Here is a 21,269-nt window from a genome sequence, read left to right as displayed (position 1 = left end):
TTGGCTCCTTTCATTCAGCAACATTCACTCAAGATTCACCCATCTCATTGAATGTATCAGTAGTTTGTTCCTTTTTATTATATGATGTACTATAGTTTATCCATTCACTAGTTGATGGAAATTTTTATTGTTTTCTGTTCTAAATGATTACGAATAAAGATTTATGTGCTGGTTTTGTGTAGACATATGTTTTCATTTCTCTTGGACACCTAGGTCTGGGATTGCTAGGTTATATGATAAGTATAGGTTTAACTTAATAAGAAGTTGCCAAACTGTTCTCCAAAATAACTATATCATGTTGCATTCCCACCAGTGTTGTATGAGAATTTCATTTGCATCACATCCTTTCCCATACATGGTATTATTGGTTATATATATTTTAGGCAAAATGTTTAGTAGTGGTAGTCAGGCACCGTTCAGTTCTTCTGGTCTCATGGGAAAAAGAGGCAGTTGTCCATGGAGGCAGTTAGCCACACATTCCATATTCTCTCCCTATTCCTGACTCTCCTTCTTCTGTTTTTCCAGGTGAATAGAGACCAATTGTTGTGCCTTGGATGGCCACTTGCAAACTTTTAGGTCCCCAGGCGCTATGAAAGAACTAAAAACTTTATTAGGTCAATTAATTGAGATGTCCCATGAAACCATAACTCTAAACCTCCAAACCAAGGAACCAAATCCCATAAGGTATTCAAACCCCCACCCCATAATAAAAAACCAAACCCTTTGCCATCCAGTCGATTCCAACTCACAGCGACCCTATAGGACAGAGTAGAACTGCCCCATAGGGTTTCCAAGGAACACCTGGTGGATTTGAACTGCTGACTTTTGGTTAGCGGCTGTAGCTTTTAACCATTACAGGGCTTCCACAGGGTGTTCAGTTGTACCTAAACAGCCTCAGTAGCTACCCTTTTGTTGTTGTTTTAAATATATCTATCACACTTTTGCCCGTTCAACTTTTTAGAGGTGTACAAGTTATTGACAGCACTTACAATAATCAACTGGGCAACGCTACCCTTAATCAATGTGATTTTTCCACTGTCGTAAAACGTTACTGAGTACTTCATAAGCAGTAACCCTCTCCCCTTTCCCTTCCCTCCCATCTCTGGTAAGCACTAATGAACTTTGGTCTCTATACATTTGTCTTTTTATATACGTGAGGTCATACAATATTTGCCCTTTTGTGATTGACTTATTTCACTCAGCATAATGTCTTCAAGCTCCATCCATATTATAGCATGTATCGAGACTTCTACTGGCTGAGTAGAATTCCGTCGTATGCCTACATTGTGTGTATTCCATTCTATGTATCAAATTTTGTTTACCCATTCATCTGTTGATGGGCGTTTAGATTGTTTCTACCTTATGGCTCTTGTGAATAGTACTGCAATGAATGTTGGTATACAATTTGGTGCTATTTTAAATGATATTTTTAAAATATAATTTTCTAATTGTTCATTGTGAGTATATAAAAATATGACTGATTTTTATACATATGACCTTGCTAAACTCACTTACTAGTTTTAGTAGCTCTTTTATGAACTCTTTTGGATTTTCTGTGCAGACAATCATGCCCTCTGTAAATAGAGATAGTTTTGGTTCTTCCTTTCCAATCTGTATGTCTTTTATTTATTTTTAGTGCACTTGTTAGGATGCCTGGTGGCATAAATGATTAAGTACTTGGCTACTAACTAAATGGTTGGCGATTTGAACCCACCCAGATGTTCCACAGGAGAAAAGACATGGCAATCGGCTCCTAAAGATTATAGTCTAGGAAACCTTATGGGGCAGTTCTACTCTGTCCTATAGGGTGCTATGAGTCAGAATTGACTTGAAAGCATACAACAACAACAACATTGTACTGGCTAGGACCTCCATAAAGTATGATGCTGAATAGGAGTGGTGCGCATCCTTGCCTTATTCCTTATCTTTGGGGGAAAGCATTTAGTCTTTTCACCAGGAAGTACGATGTTAGCTATAGGTTTTTCATAGATGCCCTTTCTCAGATTGAGAAATGTCCCTTTTATTGCTAGTTTTTTTTTTTTAAATCATTAATAGATGTTGAATTTTGTCAGTCTTTTTCTGTATCTATTGAGATGATCATATGGTTTTTCTTCTTCAGTCTGTTGACATGGTGAATTGCACTGATTGATTTTAGAATCTGGAACATAACCTGCATTCCTGGGATAAAGCCCATTTGGTCTTGATGTAGTATTACCCTTTTTATATATTGCTGGATGTGATTTACTAAGTATTTATTTTGTTAAGGATTTTTGTGTGTATGTTCATAAGGGATATTGGTTTGTTGTCTTCTTTTCTTGTACTGTCTTTGTCTGCTTTTGGTATCAAGGTAATGCTAACCTCACTCCTCTTCTATTTTCTGGAAGAGTTGTGTTAAGTAGGATTACCAGGGAAGCCAACTGTGCCTGCAGTTTTCCTTGATATAAGGTCTTTGACTACAAATTTATTTTTTTTTAAATAGTTATAGGACAATTCAGGTTATCTGTTTCTTCTTGAAGGAGACCTGGTGGCACAGTATTTAAGCACTTGGCTGCTAACATAAAAGTTGGTAGTTCGAACCCACCAGCTGCCCCACGGAACAAAGATGTGGTAGTCTGCTCAGGTAAAGATTACAGGCAGTTCTACTCTGTTCTATAGGGTCACTATGAGTTGAAATTTACTCATGAAAAAAGAATTTTTTTCTTCTTGAGAGAACTGCCACTTGCCTTTATCATTTTCTTAACAGTGCCTTTCAAAGAGCAAAAGATTCTAGATTTGATGAAGTTCATTTTTTCTTTTATGTTTTGTACTTTTTGTGTCCTAAGAAATCCTTGATTAGTGTAGTTTTGAAATCTGGTTATATCACTTTGCTTCCTCATCACAAACAATAGAAATCAACTGTGTCTAGCTTAAGCAAAAATACAATTATTGGAAGAAAATTGGGGTTCCACAGAAAAAGCTGGGTACCAGTATTTGGGATAAGCAGTGTTTTGCAAAAGTAGGTGCTTAATACACATGACTTTTAAAACAAGTAGCTTAATTCTTCAACAATATGCAAAGTAGTTCCACATTAGAATATAACCTCACACTTGGGGCACAATAGGCATGTCATAATCTGTGGAAGAGACGTTGTAGTTAAGATGGGGAGTATAGAAAGATTAACAGTTTTAAATAGGAATTGGACTACTGTCTGGAAGGTAGGGATATTCATGTCATAAGCCAAGGTCAAGCATCAGAATGAAAGGCAGAATCCTACTCTCCCTTGAAATAAGGCTCATTATAGAGATTTTTGGCACATGCTACTAAAAAGATACCCGTCCTACTACAGATTGAACAATACATCCATAAGGGTTCTTATTCTTAGAAACATACTCTGGCTGATTTATTCATAAAAGGATTTTATTAAAAGGATAATTCGCTTCTTTTATAATCTCTGGGAGGTTCAGAAAATAAGGCTTTTTGGCAGTGGTGTGCTGGTGAATGTTTAACAACCAGCTCTCCAGGAAAAACGTGTTTCCTCAATTTTTGTGCTATTTATAAGTAATGGCATGACACACTATTAAGTTTAATCTATACATTTCTCCATCACTTAAAGCCTAGATAATCAACAAAACAATAACTCAAGCCCTGAGGTATGGCCTATGCCAATTTCCATGGTATAAACACTCCTACCATGTCCAGATTCAAGCTCTCAATGTGGTGCCACTAAACATGGAGCTGGGAAGAGATGTATCACACAGATGCAAAGGAAATAAATAACCTTAAAACCACTGATAGTAATAAACATAGAATATAATTAGGAAATTATAGAATTTTGAGTATTTATTCCCTTTGCTTTTATTATAATCTGCTGAATTATAAGTTTCTATAATTCAATTTTTAGTAATTACATTTAACAACCAGTTCACACAATTTCTCAAAATTTAACAATCTGCTTTTTCAAGCTGGTACATCTGGCTCCAGCATGCCACTGCTTTGGGGCCACCCAACCAGGAGACAGAGAACCCCAAATCACCTTCAGTATTGCTCCAGGGAAGATGGCACAGCACCATAGCCGGGCACGCTGACCTGCCGGTAGCATTGACTCTGGGCACAGGAGAGGACTGCTAGAACCACGGCCCTTGCTGGTTCAGGAAACTGCCACAGTTGGCACCTATCTTCAGAGTGCCATGACTTGTGTCTTTGTGTTGCTCCCAAGACTTTGAATTGGTAGATGCAACTAAATGATACAGTCTCACTCACAGTCCTCACTTAGGTGCAAGATATCTGAAAAAAAAATAAGTGTTTTGCATTTTCAGCTTAGTGGGTGGCAGGCTCTGCTTTATAAAGTGATGGGTTCTCTAAATACTGAGGGTTCAGATATCGAGTGGCAAAATGAATTACAAGTGTCTGCCCCAGCTCTATATTTCACTCCTTTGACTGCCTAATACCAACATATAATCTTCTTCCCCTACTTAAAGACTTCAAAAAATGGAAGGAAGAAAGGCAGGAAAGGGGGGAACGAGAGCTGGAGGGAGGGAGGGGAGTGAGAGCTGGAGGGAGAGAGGGAAAAATAATCTTGGAAAGAAAGAAATGATTCTAACTAACATAGTGAGTAAGACCCAGTGCAATGGCAAATGTGCTCACCTCCTTCCCCAAAATGGTCAACTCATCGTTCACTACATCCACTGCCAAGTCAGAATGTCAGAATGATAGGCACTTTTTTCTAGTTTCATCACAATTCCATCTCAATATTCTGAAACCTATGGATCAAGTGGTAAAATTAATTACCAAAGTAACTTACATAGAATATATATAAAAAATAGTGGGAAAAAGGGGAATTGAAGAGAAAAGGGAGATTAATTAAAATGTATAAATATATACCTGATTCACCAAAGACTAAAACAGAGTTAGATGTTAGTGTCCTCATTTATATAATGAATCACAAGGCCAGGGTAGATGTGATGGTTTTCCTTCTTTACTACACATTCCATATCACCTTTGCCTTCATCTAGCACTTCAGCTGCTTGGGATTCTTAAATCAGTGGGATAACTCAGACCATCATTCCTGAAGGAGTTGAGCCCTTAATGGCCCTGCATATACAGGGTTAGTGTAATTTTCACCACTGGAGGTACTCCAACATATCTTCTAGAATCTATGCATACTCTTTCTTCACTCTTTATGTAGTGGTAACCTTATTTTCCCTTAGTTGTCAGGAGCTTTCACCTGAGGAAACAATATATTATTTTCTTCTACTTGTTACCCACTGGTATGACAAGCCTGAATTGTCCATGTAATCCTCTGCTTATAATTAAAACCAACTTTTTACCTCTGATGGAAGCATTCCTCCTTTGCATGCTAAGACCTCTATGCCAGAGCCCAGTATCACTGGGATGGGAAACAAACATTTTTCAGGTATATCATTACAGTAATAGTGAAGGTTCCACTCTTACGTCCACCTCTTAGTCCCTGAATCCATCTATTCTAGCTGTGGTAGAATTAGCTGCTGGCTCAGAATATTAGCTGTATCCCATAAGAGAACATGCCAATCTATCAAGTACATGTATTATTAAGTCTCCAATAAACTATTCCACCATTCTATGAGGCCAGGTACTTCTGAGTGATGGATACATGCTGAGTAAATCCCACGGACATTAGCTCACTGTCTTGCTTCTTCTTCTATAAAGAGAATTAAATTTATGATGATACACTGTCTTTTTGAAGACATCTGTTGGCTTTATTGACCATGCAGATGAATTAAACAAGGATGTGAAAAGAATCATTATCCCTGCCTCTTTTAGGTTTTTATGATGACCCTTATCTCTGTGTTCCCTCAGGGATGGGGTATTGTTTTTTGGTGACTTATTCGTATAGAAGAGTGCAAAGGGAATGCTCCAAAGGCTCTAAATATGACCCTTCCTGCCATAATAGCTCTTTCTCTTGCCATAACAAACAGTCAGTGTGGGTATGCTTTTGGTTTTTGAGTTCATTTATTCCTTTATGCTCTTAACAACACAGGAAATAAATACAGTCTGGGTTCAAGGTCTTACTGAGCCTATGTGAAGCAAAGTCAGGTCAAAACTTTATTTCCCCTTTTTATTTTTTTTGTAAGTACTTACTGAATGTCTACCATATGCCAGGCATTGTTCTAGGTACTTGAGATACAACTAGGAACAAAACAGACAAAAATCTCTGCCCTGTGAAGTTTATATCCTAAAGGAAGGAAACAGACAACTAAATAAATAAGAAGGCAAAAAAAAACAAAAAAAACCCCTGTAGAGTAAAAAATGAATCACAGAAGGAGGATAAGGGGTTCTAGATGTGGAATTGCTCACACTTCTAAATAAGGTGGTCAGGGAAAGCCTTACCGAGTAACAGTTAAAGATTAAAGGAGGTGATTGGTCTGTACTCATCTGGAGCTAAAGAGAAAGAAGGAAATCAAAGACTCAAAGAAGAAAGTCTATGGAAACAATAGTCTACATGAACAATGATATCACCTACCTTGAGACCAGGAGAACTAGATGGTGCCCACCTACTACTACTGACCGTTCTGACCAGGGACCCAATAGATAGTCCCAGACAGAACTGGAGAAAAAAGTGGAACAAAACTCAAATTTCTAAAAAATGGTCAGACTTACTGGACCAGTAGAGCCTGGATGAACTCCCAAGACTATAGCACTGAGATACTCTTTAAACTTGGAACTTGAACCACTCCCAAAGCTCACCTTTTAGCCAAATGACAGATTGGCCAATAAACAGTATCACTGGTGAGTACTGTGCTCCTCAAAACAATCATCTAGATGAAACCAGTTAGCATTTACCTTAAATCAAAGATGAGAAAGCTGGGGGGGTGGGGGGGAAGAGAAGCTAGATTAAAGGAAACTGAACAACCGAAATGGAAGTAACAAGAATGCTGATATGTTGTGAAGAATGTAACCAATGTCACTGAAACTTATGTATAGAAATTGTTAAGTGAGAACCTAATTTTCCATGTAAACTTTCACCAAAAAACTCAATAAAATACATATATATTTTAAATTAAAGGAAATGAGGTAGTGATCCTATTCTGTCCTGTAAACCTCAGTTTCATTCAGGAATTATAGTTCAGAGTTAGTTTCCAATTACCCCAAAACATTTGGGTGTTTGCCTTTGCAGTGTACACCTACATTAATAAATGACTGTTGGTGGCTCTGGGAAAGTCCAGGTGGAAGATTCATACATGTTGTTTCAGGGTTCTTTCTCCAAGGGTACCCATTCTTTCTTCAGAAAAAAGACTATGGATCACTGAACTGACTTAGGTTCAGGAATTGGGTGAGTGGCTCTGAATATCCACCATCAAGGCTCAGACAAGTCTGTTCACCAGATTCAGAAGTTTTTGGTTATTTCGATAAAGTAGTTCCTTTTGGGCTCAAGCATAACAGTGATTGTGAGGATGGTGCGGGACCGGGCAGTGTTTCTTTCTGTTGTATATGGGGTCACTACAAATCAGAAACTACTCAATGGCACCTAACAACAACAACAACAGATACTTAATGGGCTGACCATCTATTTTGGTTCTTGGGATCAAATACTCAAATAGCCTCTAACACAGATTCTTGAGGAGCTTGTTCTATTTATCACTCCTGTTCTGCTGCCGCACCCACATTTGCCTGGGTGTGTCTTCACTTTATACTTGTCTTTTCCTGTTCTGGGACCTCGCTATTCCCAATTTAAGTTACCAATAAAACCAGGAGCCCATTTCAGCCAACATATCCCCATGCTATATAGGCTAGCCAGTATAATGTTTGTTTGTAAATGTTGGCACTCCCCACTCATCAATATGTTCCACCAATGTAGGTGGGGAAACGTACATACCATTACCCATGAATTAAAGGCTTTCGTCAAAGAAGTATCTTCTGGGCTCTCTAAGGGAACATAAGAGTTGGGTGAGCAGTCTGTGTATGATCAATCTACTCCAAAATGCTGTTTTCCCCAATATTTAGATTTCTTCCTTGACAATATATTAAGGAATTTCTGTTATCTCACCTTCATGTAGTTAGGTTTCAGTAAACCATTAGAACCGTTCCCAGCTGCTTGAGTAAATGGGCCCAAAAAATTTAGCCTGATCTAAAATTATGCCCTATCCTCTTTTATCTAACACCCTCAGAATACATTTCCAAAGTTTGTGAATATAAATTAGCATAATTCTACAGTTCTTTAGTGTATAGGCAGTCTCTCTCTTGTTTGATTTTGTTATTACACTCTATCCACCCCAAGATATGCTAAGATCTATTTATCTATCTATCTACCTATCTATCTGTCTGTCAATCAATCATAAATAGTTATATACATATGGATGGATATGTAGTTATATATGGAGCCCCTGTGGTGCAGTGGTTAAGAGCTACAGTTAGCTACGGCTGATAACAAAAAGGTTGGCAGTTTGAATCCACCAGCCACTCCTTGGAAACTCTATGGAACAGTTCTACTCTGTCCTATAGGGTCACTATGAGTCAGAATCAACTTGACAGCAAAGGGTTTTTTGTTTTTTTTTTTTTTTGGTAGTTATATATATGCGAACATATATATAGCTATATATACATATATCAAAATAGATAAATAAGCAGACTCAATTAGGGGTGGAGGAAGTAAGGTATGAAGAAAAAAATTCTCATCAGGCCAGGTCTTTACAGAGTCTTTAAGCAAGGCAAAATGAGCCTCATCAGATTCAGTTGGAAAGGGAGACTCAATGGAGTTGGGAGATTCAGTATATTATGAATTATTCTAATCCTTCTATATACACTTACTCAAATTCTCAGGGTCCCATGCTTTTGCATTCAATGCCTTAACTCGAACATGAGGAATCTGGTGAGGCTGGTAATTTGATAATTCAATGGGGGAAAGAATAGTCTCTTCAATGAACGGTCCTGTGACAACTCAACAGACACATGCAAAAGAATAAAGTTGGACCTGTACCTCACAACAATACAGAAACTAACTAAAAATTAACTGATGATTCAAATATAAGAACTAAAACCACAGAACTCTTTAAAGTGAACAGAAGGATAAATCTTCATGACCTGAGATTTGGCAGTGGAGTCTTAGATATGACACCATAAGGATGAGCAACAAAAGAGAAAATAGATAAATTGGGATTCATCAAAGTTAAAAAAAAAATTTGTACAACAAAGAACTTATCAAAGAGTGGAAGTACAAAAATTCAGTTGGATTCCTCTACACCAACAAAAAGAACATTGAAGAGGAAATAAACAAATAAATACAATTTACAGTAGCCCCCAAGAAGATAAAATACTTAGGAATAAATCTTACCAGAGATGTAAAAGCTTATACAAAGAAAACTACAGTACACTTCTGCAAGAAACCAAAAGAGACTTACATAAGTGGAAGAACATACCTTGCTCATGGATAGGAAGACTTAACATTATAAAAATGTCTATTCTACCAAAAGCGATCTGTACCCTTAATGCAATTCCAATCCAAATCCCAAAGACATTCTTTAATGAGATGGAGAAACAAATCACCAACCTCATAAGGAAAGGAAAGAGGCCCCAGATAAGCAAAGCATTACTGAAAAAGAAGAACAAAGTGGGAGGCCTCACTCTACCTGATTTTAGAACCTATTATACCACCACAGTAGTCAAAACAACCTGGTACTGGTACAACAACAGATACATAGACCGGTGGAACAGAATTGAGAATCCAGACATAAATCCATCCACATATGAGCAGCTGATATTTGACAAAGGCCCCAAAACAGTTAGATGGGGAAAAAACAGTCTTTTTAACAAAGGGTGCTGGCATAACTGGATATCCATTTGCAAAAAAATTAAACAAGACCCATACCTCACTTCATGCACAAAACAAGCTCAAAATGGATCAAAGACCTAATTATAAAATCTAAAATGATAAAGATCATGGAAGAAAAAATAGGGACAACGTTAGGAGCCCTAATACCTGTGTACAAAACATTACCAACAAGGCAGAAGAAAAACTGGATAACTGGGACCTCCTAAAAATCATATACCTATGCTCATCCAAAGACTTCACTGAATGAGTAATAAGATTACCTACAGGCTGGGAAAAAGTTTTTAGCTATGACATTTCCGATCAACACCTGATCTCTAAAATCTACATGATACTGCAAAAACTCAACTGCAAAAAGACAAATACCCAATTAAAAAATGGGCAAAAGAGATGAACAGGCACTTCACTAAAGAAGACATTCAGGTAGCTAACAGCACACAAAGAAATGTTCACGATCATTAGCCATTAGAGAAATGCAAATCAAAACTAAAATAAGATTTCATCACACTCCAACGAGGCTGGCATTAATCCAAAAAACACAAAACAAAAAATGTTGGAGAGGTTGTAGAGAGATTGGAACACTCATACACTGTTGGTGGGAATGTAAAATGGTACAACCATTTTGGAAATCGATTCAGCACTTCCTTAAATATCTAGAAATAGAACTACCATATAATCCAGCAATCCCACTCCCTGGAATATATCCTAGAGAAATAAGAGCCTTTACACAAACAGATATATGCACACCCATATTCATTGCAGCACTGTTTACAATAGCAAAAAGTTGGAAGCAACCAAGGTGCCCATCAACAGATGAATGGATAAATAAATTATGGTGTATTCACACAATGGAATTATATGCATTGATAAAGAACAGTGATGATTCTGTGAAACATTTCATAACATGGAGGAATCTGGAAGGCATTATGCTGAGTGGAATTAGTCAGTTGCAAAAGGACAAATATTGAATAAGACCACTATTATAAGAACTCGAGAAATAGTTTAAACAGAGAAGAAAATATTTTTTGATGGTTATGAGGGGGGTGGAGGGAGGGAGGGTGGGATGGGGTATTCACTAATTAGATAGTAGATAAGAACTAATTTAGGTGACAGGAAAGACAACACGCAATATAGGTGAGGTCAGCACAACTGGACTAAACAAAAAGCAAAGAAGTTTCCTGAATAAACTGAATACTTCGAAGGCCAGGGTAGCAGGGGTGGGGGTTTGAGGACCATGGTTTCAGGGGACACCTAAGTCAATTGGCATAATAAAATCTATTAAGAAAACATTCTGCATCCCACTTTCAAGAGTGCCGTCTGGGGTCTTAAATGCTAGCAAGTGGCCATCTAAGATGCATCAATGAGTCTCAGCCCACCTGGATCAAAGGAGAATGAAGAACACCAAGGACACAAGGTAATTATGAGCCCAAGAGACAGAAAGGACCACATAAACCAGAGACTACATCAGCCTGAGACCAGAAGAACTAGATGGTGCCTGGCTATAACCGATGACTGCCCTGACGGGGAACACAACAGAGAACCCCTGAGGGAGCAGGAGAGCAGTGGGATGCAGACCCCAAATTCTCATAAAAAGACCAGACTTAATGGTCTGACTGAGACTAGAAGGACTCCAATGGTCATGGCCCCCAGACCTTCTGTTAGCCCAGGACAGGAACCATTCCCAAAGCCAACTCTCCAGACATGGATTGGACTGGACAATGGGTTGGAGAGGGATGCTGGTGAGGAGTGAGCTTCTTGGATCAGGTAGACACTTGAGACTATGTTGGCATCTCCTGCCTGGAGGGTAGATGAGAGGGTAGAGGGGGTTCGAAGCTGGTGAAACTGACACAAAAAGAGAGAGTGGAGGGAGGGAGTGGGCTGTCTCATTAGGGGGAGACCAACTGGGAGTATATAGGAAGGTGTATATAAGTTTTTGTGTGAGAGACTGATTTGATTTGTAAACTTTCACTTAAAAAAAAAAACCCATTGCACTTAAAGCAGAATAAAAAAGAAAGTGGAAGTACAACCTACAGAATGAGAGAAAATATTTGCAAATCACAATATCTGACATAAACATCGATATCCTAGGCATTAGTGAGCTGAAATGGACTGGTATTGGCCATTTTGAATTGGACAATCATACAGTCTACTATTCGGGGAATGACAACTTGAAGAGGAATGCTGTCGCATACATTGTCAAAAAGAACGTTTCAAGATCTATCCTGAAGTACAATGCTGTCAGTGATAGGATAATATCCATATGCCTACAAGGAAGACCAGTTAATAGGACTACTATTCAAATTTACGCACCAACCACTAGAGCCAAAGATGAAGAAATAGAAGATTTTTATCAGCTGCTGCAGTCTGAAATTGATTAAACATGCAATCAGGATGCATTGATAATTACTGGTGATTGGAATGCGAAAGTTGGAAACAAAGATTGGTAGTTGGAAAACACACCCTTGGTGATAGAAACAATGTCGGAGATCAAATGATAGAATTTTGCAAGACCGATGACTTCTTCACGGCAAACACCTTCTTTCACCAACCTAAATGGCGACTGTACACATGGACCTTACCAGATGGAACACAAAGGAATCAAACTGACTAATCTGTGGAAAGAGACGATGGAAAAGCTGAATATCAACAGTCAGAACAAGACCAGGGGCCGACTGTGGAACAGACCATCAATTGCTCATATGTAAGTTCAAGCTGAAACTGAAGAAAATCAGAGCAGGTCCACAGAGCAAAAATATGACACTGAGTATATCCCACCTGAATTTAGAGACCATTTGAAGAATAGATTTAATGCATTGAACACTAGTGACGGAAGACTAGATGAGTTGTGGAATGACATCAAGGACATCATGCATGAAGATCATGCAAGAGGTCATTGAAAAGACAGGAAAGAAAGAAAAGACCAAGGCAGACATCAGAGAAGACTCTGAAACTTGCTTATGAACCTTTGAGTAGCTAAAGCAAAAGGAAGAAATGATGAAGTAAAAGAACTGAACAGAAGATTTCGAAGGGCAGCTCGAGAAGACAAAGTAAAGTATTATAATGACATGTGCAAAACCAAAAGGGAAGAACATACTCAGTGTTTCTCAAGCTGAAAGAACTGAGGAAAAAAATTCAAGCCTCGAATTGCAATAGTGAAGGATTCTATGGGGAAAATACTAAATGACGCAGGAAGCATCAAAAGAAGATGGAAGGAATACACAGAGTCATTGTACCAAAAAGAATTAGTCGATGTTCAACCATTTCAAGAGGTAGCATATGATCAGGAACTGATGGTACTAAAGGAAGAAGTTCAAGCTGCTCTGAAGGCATTGGCAAAAAACAAGGCTCCAGGAATTGATGGAATATCAATTGACATGTTTCAACAAATGGATGCAGCACTGGAGTTGCTCACTCATCTATGCCAAGAAATGTGGAAGACAGCTTCCTGGCCAACTGACTGGAAGAGATCCATATTTACGCCTATTCCCAAGAAAGATGATTCAACCAAATGCAGAAATTGCAGAACAATATCATTAATATCACACGCAAGCAAAATTTTGCTGAAGATCATTCAAAAACTGTTGTAGCAGTATATTGACAGAGAACTGCCAGAAATTCAGGCCAGTTTCAGAAGAGGACGTAGAATCAGAGATTATCATTGCCGATGTCAGATGGATCCTGGCTGAAAGCAGAGAATACCAGAAGGATGTTTACCTGTGTTTTATTGACTATGCAAAGGCATTCGACTGTGTGGATCATAACAAATTATGGATAACATTGCGAAGAATGGGAATTCCAGAACACTTAATTGTGCCCATGAGGAACCTTTCTATAGATCAAGAGGTGGTTGTTCGGACAGAACAAGGGGATACTGATTGGTTTAAAGTCAGGAGAGGTGTGCATCAGGGTTGTATTCTTTCACCATGCCTATTCAATCCGGATGCTGAACAAATAATCCGAGAAGCTGGACTGTGTCAAGAAGAATGGGGCATCAGGATTGGAGGAAGACTCATTAACAACCTGCAATATACAGATGACACAACCTTGCTTGCTGAAAGTGAAGAGGACTCGAAGCACTTACTAATGAAGATCAGAGACTAAGACAGGGAACAGAAGGGCCCCCAAATCTGCAATTCACATAATCAAATTAAAGTAACGAAGTAACAGGAAATAGGCCAGGGTGCAGAAACAAAGCCATTCCCCAAAACAATTGGACAGGGTATCAGAGAACAGCCTGGAAACTTCCTTAAAGTTGTCTTTCAGAAGCAGCTGGATGAAACCAGCCCCAGGGACATGTGCAGAAATCTACCTGTGACCGCTGTGTGACCTTCCACCAGGGGCAGTGAGGGGCTGCAGCTGCAGCTGGGGAATTGAACTTGGGGAACAGGCAACTGTGCAGGTGTGACACCCCATAATAAGTCCTGCTACAGATCCGAGAAGCCTCCGGGACAGGAGCCGTCTTAAAGCCATCTTAAAAAGCTGCTGCACGCGCACCTTAGTTAACCTATACCCATTCCGCTTGCTTGAAAACCCCACCTATGCCTCTGAATAAACATGAATCTTCCCCCCACCCGCCCTGCTCAAGAATTCTTAAAACCCATGCAAGTCCTTTGTTTTGGGAGACGGGGGTACGCATTGCCTAGGCCCTCCTTGTCTCTGCTTTCAAGCCTCTTTTAATAAAGATTTGAAAAATTCTCCGTGCCTTACCTGTTCATTCTTGACCAGTGAGAGGCAAGAACCTTATTTAATTAAAGGTGTAGAGGTTCCAGCAACAAGACTACAGCCTTCAGTATGGGTTGTATCTCAACAGAAAGAAAACAAAAATCCTCGCAAATGGACCAATAAGCAACATCATGATAAATGGAGAAAAGATGGAAGTTGTCAAGGGTTTTGTTATACTTGGATCCACAATCAACACCATGGAAGCAGCAGTCAAGAAATCAAAAGACGCATTGCATTGGGTAAATCTGCTGCAAAGGACCTCTTTCAAGTGTTGAAAAGCAAAGATGTCACCTTGAAGACTAAGGTGGGTCTGACCCAAGCCATGGTATTTTCAATTGCATCACATGCATGTGAAAGCTGGACAATGAATAAGGAAGACCAAAGAATAATTGACACTTTTGAACTGTGGTGTTGGCAAAGAATATTGAACATACCATGTATTGCCGAAAGAATGAACAAATATGTCTTGGAAGAAATACAACCAGAATGCTCCTTAGAAGCAAGGATGGCGAGACTGTGTCTTACACACTTTGGACATGTTGTCAGGAGGGATCAGTCCCTGGAGAAGGACATCACACTTGGCAAAGTACACGGTCAACAGAAAAGAGGAAGACCCTCAACAAGGTGGATTGACACAGTGGATACAACAATGAGCTCAAGCATAACGATTATAAGGATGGCGCAGGATGGGGGCAGCATTTCGTTCTGTTGTGCATAGGGTCGCTGTAAGTTGGAACTGATTTGACAGCACCTAACAACAACAACAGTATCTGATAAGGATCTAGTACCCAGAATATATTAAGAACTTTTACAATTCAGCAACAAAAAGACAAAAATCGGCAAAGGACTTGAATAGACATTTCTCCAAAGAAGCTATACAAATGGCCAAAAAAAACCTGAAAAGATGCTCAAGATCATTAGTCATTAGGGAAACGCAAATCAAAATCAGAATGAGCTACTACTTTGCACTTACTAGGACTGCTATAATAAAAGCAAAACAAAAAAATAACAAATGTTGGCAAGAATGTGGAGAAATGGAAACCCTTGTACCATTGCTGGTGGGAATGGAAAATGCTTCACCTCCTGGGAAAACAGTATGGTGATTCCTCAAGAAGTTAAATATAGAATGACCACACAATCCAGCAGTTTCACTCCTAAGTATATATCCAAAAGAATTGAAAAGAGATATTCAAACAAATACATGTACACATGTTTATAGTAGCAGTATTCACAATAGCCAGACGATGGAAACCCACCCCAAATGTTCATTGACACATGAGTGGAGAAACAAATTGTGATATATCCATACAAGAGAATATTTTCCAGCCATAAAGAGAAATGAAGTCCTGATACATGCTAAGGCATGAGTGAATCTTGAAAACATTATGCTGAGTGAAATAAGTCAGTCACAAAAGGACAAATATTGCATGATCCTATTTATGTGAAATATCTAAAATAGGAAAATACATGGAGACAGAGGTTACCAGGGGCTGAGGCCAAGGGGAATGGTGAATTATTGCTTAATGGGTACAGAGTTTCTATTTGGGATGATGAAAAAGCTTTGGAAATAAAAAGTGGTGATGGTTGCACAATGTTGTGAATTAATGCCACTGAAAGGTATACTTAAAAATGACTAAAATGGCAAATTTTGTGTTGTATATATATTTTAACAGGATTACAAAATGAATGAAGTACTTTACATGTTACAATATGGATGAACCTTGAAAACATTATGCAAAATTTAAAAAGACAGACACAAAAGATCACATATGATTCCATTTGTATGAAATATCCAGAATACGTAAATCCATAGAGATAGAATGAAGATTGCTGGTTACCAGGGGCTGAGTGAAAAGAGGAATGGGGGGATAACTGCTTAAATTGTATGGGGGATTTCCTCTGGAGTGATGAACATATTTTGGAACTAGATAGAGGTGGTTGTTGCACAACAATGAGATTTACTAAATGCCACTGTTCACTTTAAAATGATTAATTTTTATGTTATGTAAACTTCACCTAAAAAAAGTTAAAATAAAATCACACTGTGAAACTCACCAGAAAAGCTGAAATTAAAAAAAAGAAAACATGCAATACCAATTATTGAGGAGGTGTGGAGCAACTGGAACTCTCAAAAACTGGTGGTGGATGTGTAAATTGGTTATAATCACTTGGAAAAATGGGCAGTATTTACTAGAGCTAAATGGATGCGTACTCCATGCCCTAGCAATTCTATTCTTTAGTATATACCCCAAAGAAATACATGTTCACTAAAAGACATGTACTAGAAGGTTCATAAACCCAAACCCATTGCCTTCTAGTCAATTCGAACTCATAGTGACCCCATAGGGCAGAGTAGATCTGCCCCCATAGGGTTTCCAAGGAGAGCCAGGTAGATTCAAACTGCCAACATTTGGTTAGCAGCCATAGCTCTTAACCACTATGCCAGCAGGGTTTCCAAGCTAGAAGGTTCATAGACATACTATTTATAGTAGGAATAAAAAAAAAACCAAACCCAGTGCCATCGAGTCTATTCCAACTCATAGCGACTCTATAGGACAGAGTAGAACTGCCCCATAGAGTTTCCAAGGAGCACCTGCCCGATTCAAACTGCCTACCTTTTGGTCAGCAGCTGTAGCACTTAACCACTATGCTACCAGGGTTTCCATAGTAGGAATACGATTTATAAATCTGGAAACTAGCCAAGTGCCCATCAACAATCGAATAGATACACAAATGAAATACTATGCTACAATGAGAATGAACATGCTAAAACTACATACAAAAATATGGATGAATCTCATGACCATAATGTTGAGTAAATGAAGTCAGACACAAAACAGTTCATGCTGTATTACTCCATTTATACAAAGTTCGCAAGATAGTTATGGCTCATCTACATTGTTTGAAGTTAGGATAGTGGTTGCTTATGAGGGGGTAGCAACTGGAGGGAGCAGTGCATTCTGGGGTGCTGGTGAATGAATAATTTCTTTTAGAAGGACCAGCACAAAACTGATTCCTATGAGGTGAACGTTAAAGATGTCCCAAATGTCCAACTTTTCCAAACTGTTGTACCATTCTATCATCTCTAACACAAACTATTCCTCCTCCCCTCAGTACTTTCCCTCCCATCTTTGGATTCTGTAATTCACTGCAACATCTCACAGAACTCAAGCACCATCAAGGAAGTGGTTCACACCATCACGGAGGCTGGCAAGTCCCATATTCATGGGTCGGGCAGCAGGTTTGAGCCTTCTCCTGACTCACGTGATTGCAGGGGCTGATGAGCCCAAACTGGTGGGTCAGACAACAGGCTGCAGAAGCTGGCAAATCAAGGCAGACGATAGGCTGCTGGCTCAAGTTCCAAGAACTGGAGGTCAGAGGATAACAAGCTGGATGCAGGATCCAGAGCAAGAAAGAGAACTTTTCCAGAGTGTATATATATATATATATATATATACATATATATATATATATTGCAGACAATGCCCTCAAGGAAATTCACCTTACTTGAGCAAGGTGGTACTGTTTTTTTGAGCAAGGTGGTACAAGCATGTGACTTGAATAAGGATGGTAAGGGTGGTGACTAGGCTAAGAGTGGTGACTTGAGTCATACTCTCTAGTAAGGTAGTGACACAAGGTACCTCCCACACTAATCCTGCCTCATTAACATAACAAAAAACTTACTCCCACATGGAACAATAACCCTCTTAGTCCTAGAGGCTAGGATATACAGCATATCACAAAATGGAGGATAATTACATCAGATCACAAATGAAAGATGACTACATCATTACATAACTGCCAAATTATATCACTACATAACTGTCAAACCACTTAAAATCATGGCCCAGCCAAGCTGGCACATAACCTTAACCATCACAGGTTCCATGCACCTTATTAGCATTAGCACCAAGCTGTCCAATCCCCTCTGTGGGCCACAAGCACCCTATTTGCATAGTCCCACCCAATCATTGTGAGGAAGTCACAAAGACTCTGGCTAGAATGGTCATATTAAGTAATTCACTGCACTGCAGCTGGTAACGTTCTGTTTCTTGGTCTGTTGCTGTTTTCATGGGTGTGTTCAATTTAGGAAAATTCACAAGCTATGCATTCATAATATGTGCCCTTTCTGTATATACTATTCTTCAATAAAAGTTTTAAAGATATTTTTACAGGGGAGTGTGTTTCTGAAGGGCTTTGAGAGACTGGGGATGAATCAATACTTCCTTACTCCCCAAAAAGCTTAAAAATCCAGGAAAACTCAGATGGTGTTGCAGGAATCGTGGTGCCCTGTCTTCTTGCAGGATTACAATAACATGAGAAGACTTCTACTCAGACTTTTGATTCCTGTTTTAAAAGGAGAACACCATTTCATTTGTTTGCATTAGAAATATAGAATTTTAGAGCTGGAGGGGACTTTCGACATAGACTGGTTCAATTCCCTAATTTCGCTAATTAGGAAAAAAGCACAGAGAAGTTAAGTAATATAACCCATATGTTCCCTTCCCCGTTCATACTAGGGATTTTAAGGGAATCTGAATCTCACTCCTCTTACCTCTCCCCCATTTCCCATTCAAATCATACACCTTTAGGATTTGAAATTATTTTTAGAAAGAAAAACTTAAAACACTATTAAAGTACCCCCTCTAAACTATATTGCCTACATCAAAAAGAATGTAAAGTGGATTCTCAGGCATTTTAGAAATTTCACAGACTGGTTAAAGTAGGACATTCAACTTAATTGATCTGTTAGGAATCGACTCAACGGCATTGAGTTTTTGGGTTAGGATAAATTTCCGTAAGAGTTATAACATGATATTGAAATAGTATATTTGAATGTACATATAGAGTTTAATAACAAATGAAGTAATTTCATAAAAGGGTTCAATTCTATATTTCTTCAGGGGAAGCTTTTATAATCATGAAAACTTACTGAAACACTGAAACATTTTCTGCTCAGAAAATGCCACCAAATGATTTATTGTAAATGTCTGTTATTTCTATATTTACGTTTTTACAAATAATAAAAATAAATTTAAGATTTTGTCAAAATCTGTCCATTCTCTTGAATTCCAGTCCATTTATACTAAACAAGGCATGAATCGACAACCTCTTAACCACAAGTTTGAGACAGTAATTTTGATCTTCTCAGTTGGAACTCCTGTTCTCAACACCTATACTTGATGCACATACATAGTCCCTTGGCTGTCATCCCTGTGCCCATCTGTTGGTATGGCTGGCTGCCCACTCACAAGTTTGGACTGCTGCCCTAGTGTGTAGGTGCCAGGGAATAACAGTTTACATGAGCAGCCTACACAACGATGTAAATGTATTCTCTGCAGAACGTCTAGACATGGTGTCCACTAAACTTGGGCCATGGGTACTTCCCTTTATTTGATCACGTTTCTTCTCATATATTCTTGGCAGACAAAATGTAGAAAACAATAGTGGAGGTTGGGGAGGAAAGGTTGAGGGAAGTGAGCTTCCTGGATTTTAATGTTTTAAAACCTGCAGGCTAATTTCACTGGGACAGCTACCTTGGAAAGCCATGAAGAGCTTCTTAAGAAGGAGTATCAGAAAGGCTGTACCCAACTGTAGGAAACATCTCCACCCCCTGTTACGAGATCAGTCATAGCAGACAACTGCCCCTTTAAATTACCCAAGGGACCAAAAGGCTAAATTCCTTTATTTTTTTTGTTTTTCCCCAAATTCTGTGTTTGTGGTGCCTCTTTGTATCAGGATTAGAAAAAGAAAAGGTTTTCTGGGTGTTTCTAGACTTCAGAGAAAATACTACTTCTTTCTGTGGTTGAAATAGAAAAGAAAAGAATCCATTATACAGCATCTACCAAGTTCTTCTTAGGCTGTTCTTCTCAGCTTAGTTACAAATATAATTATTTTCAAACATAAGGTCCTTGAATACAAATATCTTTTATTTCCTATTTTTATTATACCTAGAAACTGTTAGGAGTACTCAATGGAACAGTGAAGCATATGGTTTTAAACCTCTATGTACGATGTGTATAAAACCATTTAAAGTCCAGTCTCCCTAACCCTCCAAATACAGGAGAAGAGGAGCTATAATTACACTTACATACAAAGGAAACACAAAGTCTTACAAGGTATGATGATTTATTCTTTTGTTCAGAAGAAAATGACTCAAGTCATGAAGTCAGGCATCGATCTTGAAGAAATCCTGGAGATGGATAAGGTGTCTTCCTGTTAGAGAGACAAGTAGTAAGTAAGAATATTGCTGGAAATGAAGGGGCCTCTAGGGTGGCTTTTATACCTTAAAGAAGGCACTGAAGCAATTAGTAAAACAGAAGGATTTTGAGATTTGTTTGTTTTCTGTCATATGATGTTAATTGTCTTCTTTCTATGACAAGCCTGGTAAGTCAAAACGAAAGAATAAATATCTTTTTATCTTAAGCAATTATTTACAACAAACAAACTAGTTGCTGTCAACTCGGTTGGAACTCATGGTGAGCCTGTGTGTGCAGAGTAGAACTGCCCTCAATAGGGTTTTCAAGGCTGTGACCTTTAGAAAGCAGATCACCAGGCCCTGCTTCAAAGGTGCCTCTGGATGGAGTTGAACTGCTAACCTTTCAGTTAGCAGCCAATCACTTAACTGTTAGCACCACCCAGGGATAAATATGTATTTAAAAAAAAAGCAAAACCCATTGCTGTGAATTCCAACTCATAATGGCCCTATAGGACAGAGTAGAATTGCCCCCATAGGGTTTTCAAGGCTGTAAATCTTTACAGAAGC

At 38.7% G+C, this 21,269-nt stretch overlaps 1 long non-coding RNA gene across 1 annotated transcript; it reads right to left on the bottom strand.

The window, feature by feature from the left end:
- Window positions 1–3,582: 3,582 nt before the first annotated feature.
- On the bottom strand, window positions 3,583–20,944 carry LOC111750836 (uncharacterized). The gene is made up of 3 exons (XR_002785878.2): window positions 20,620–20,944; window positions 4,624–4,739; window positions 3,583–4,263 (listed from the first exon to the last, which is right to left on the bottom strand). It is a non-coding gene; the product is annotated as an uncharacterized LOC111750836 (long non-coding RNA).
- Between the last annotated feature and the right edge of the window lie 325 nt (window positions 20,945–21,269).

The sequence above is a fragment of the Loxodonta africana genome, chromosome 4, assembly GCF_030014295.1.
Source record: "Loxodonta africana isolate mLoxAfr1 chromosome 4, mLoxAfr1.hap2, whole genome shotgun sequence".
In the NCBI taxonomy this organism is placed as follows: Eukaryota; Metazoa; Chordata; class Mammalia; order Proboscidea; family Elephantidae; genus Loxodonta; species Loxodonta africana.
This window is presented reverse-complemented; position numbering and strand designations above follow the sequence as displayed.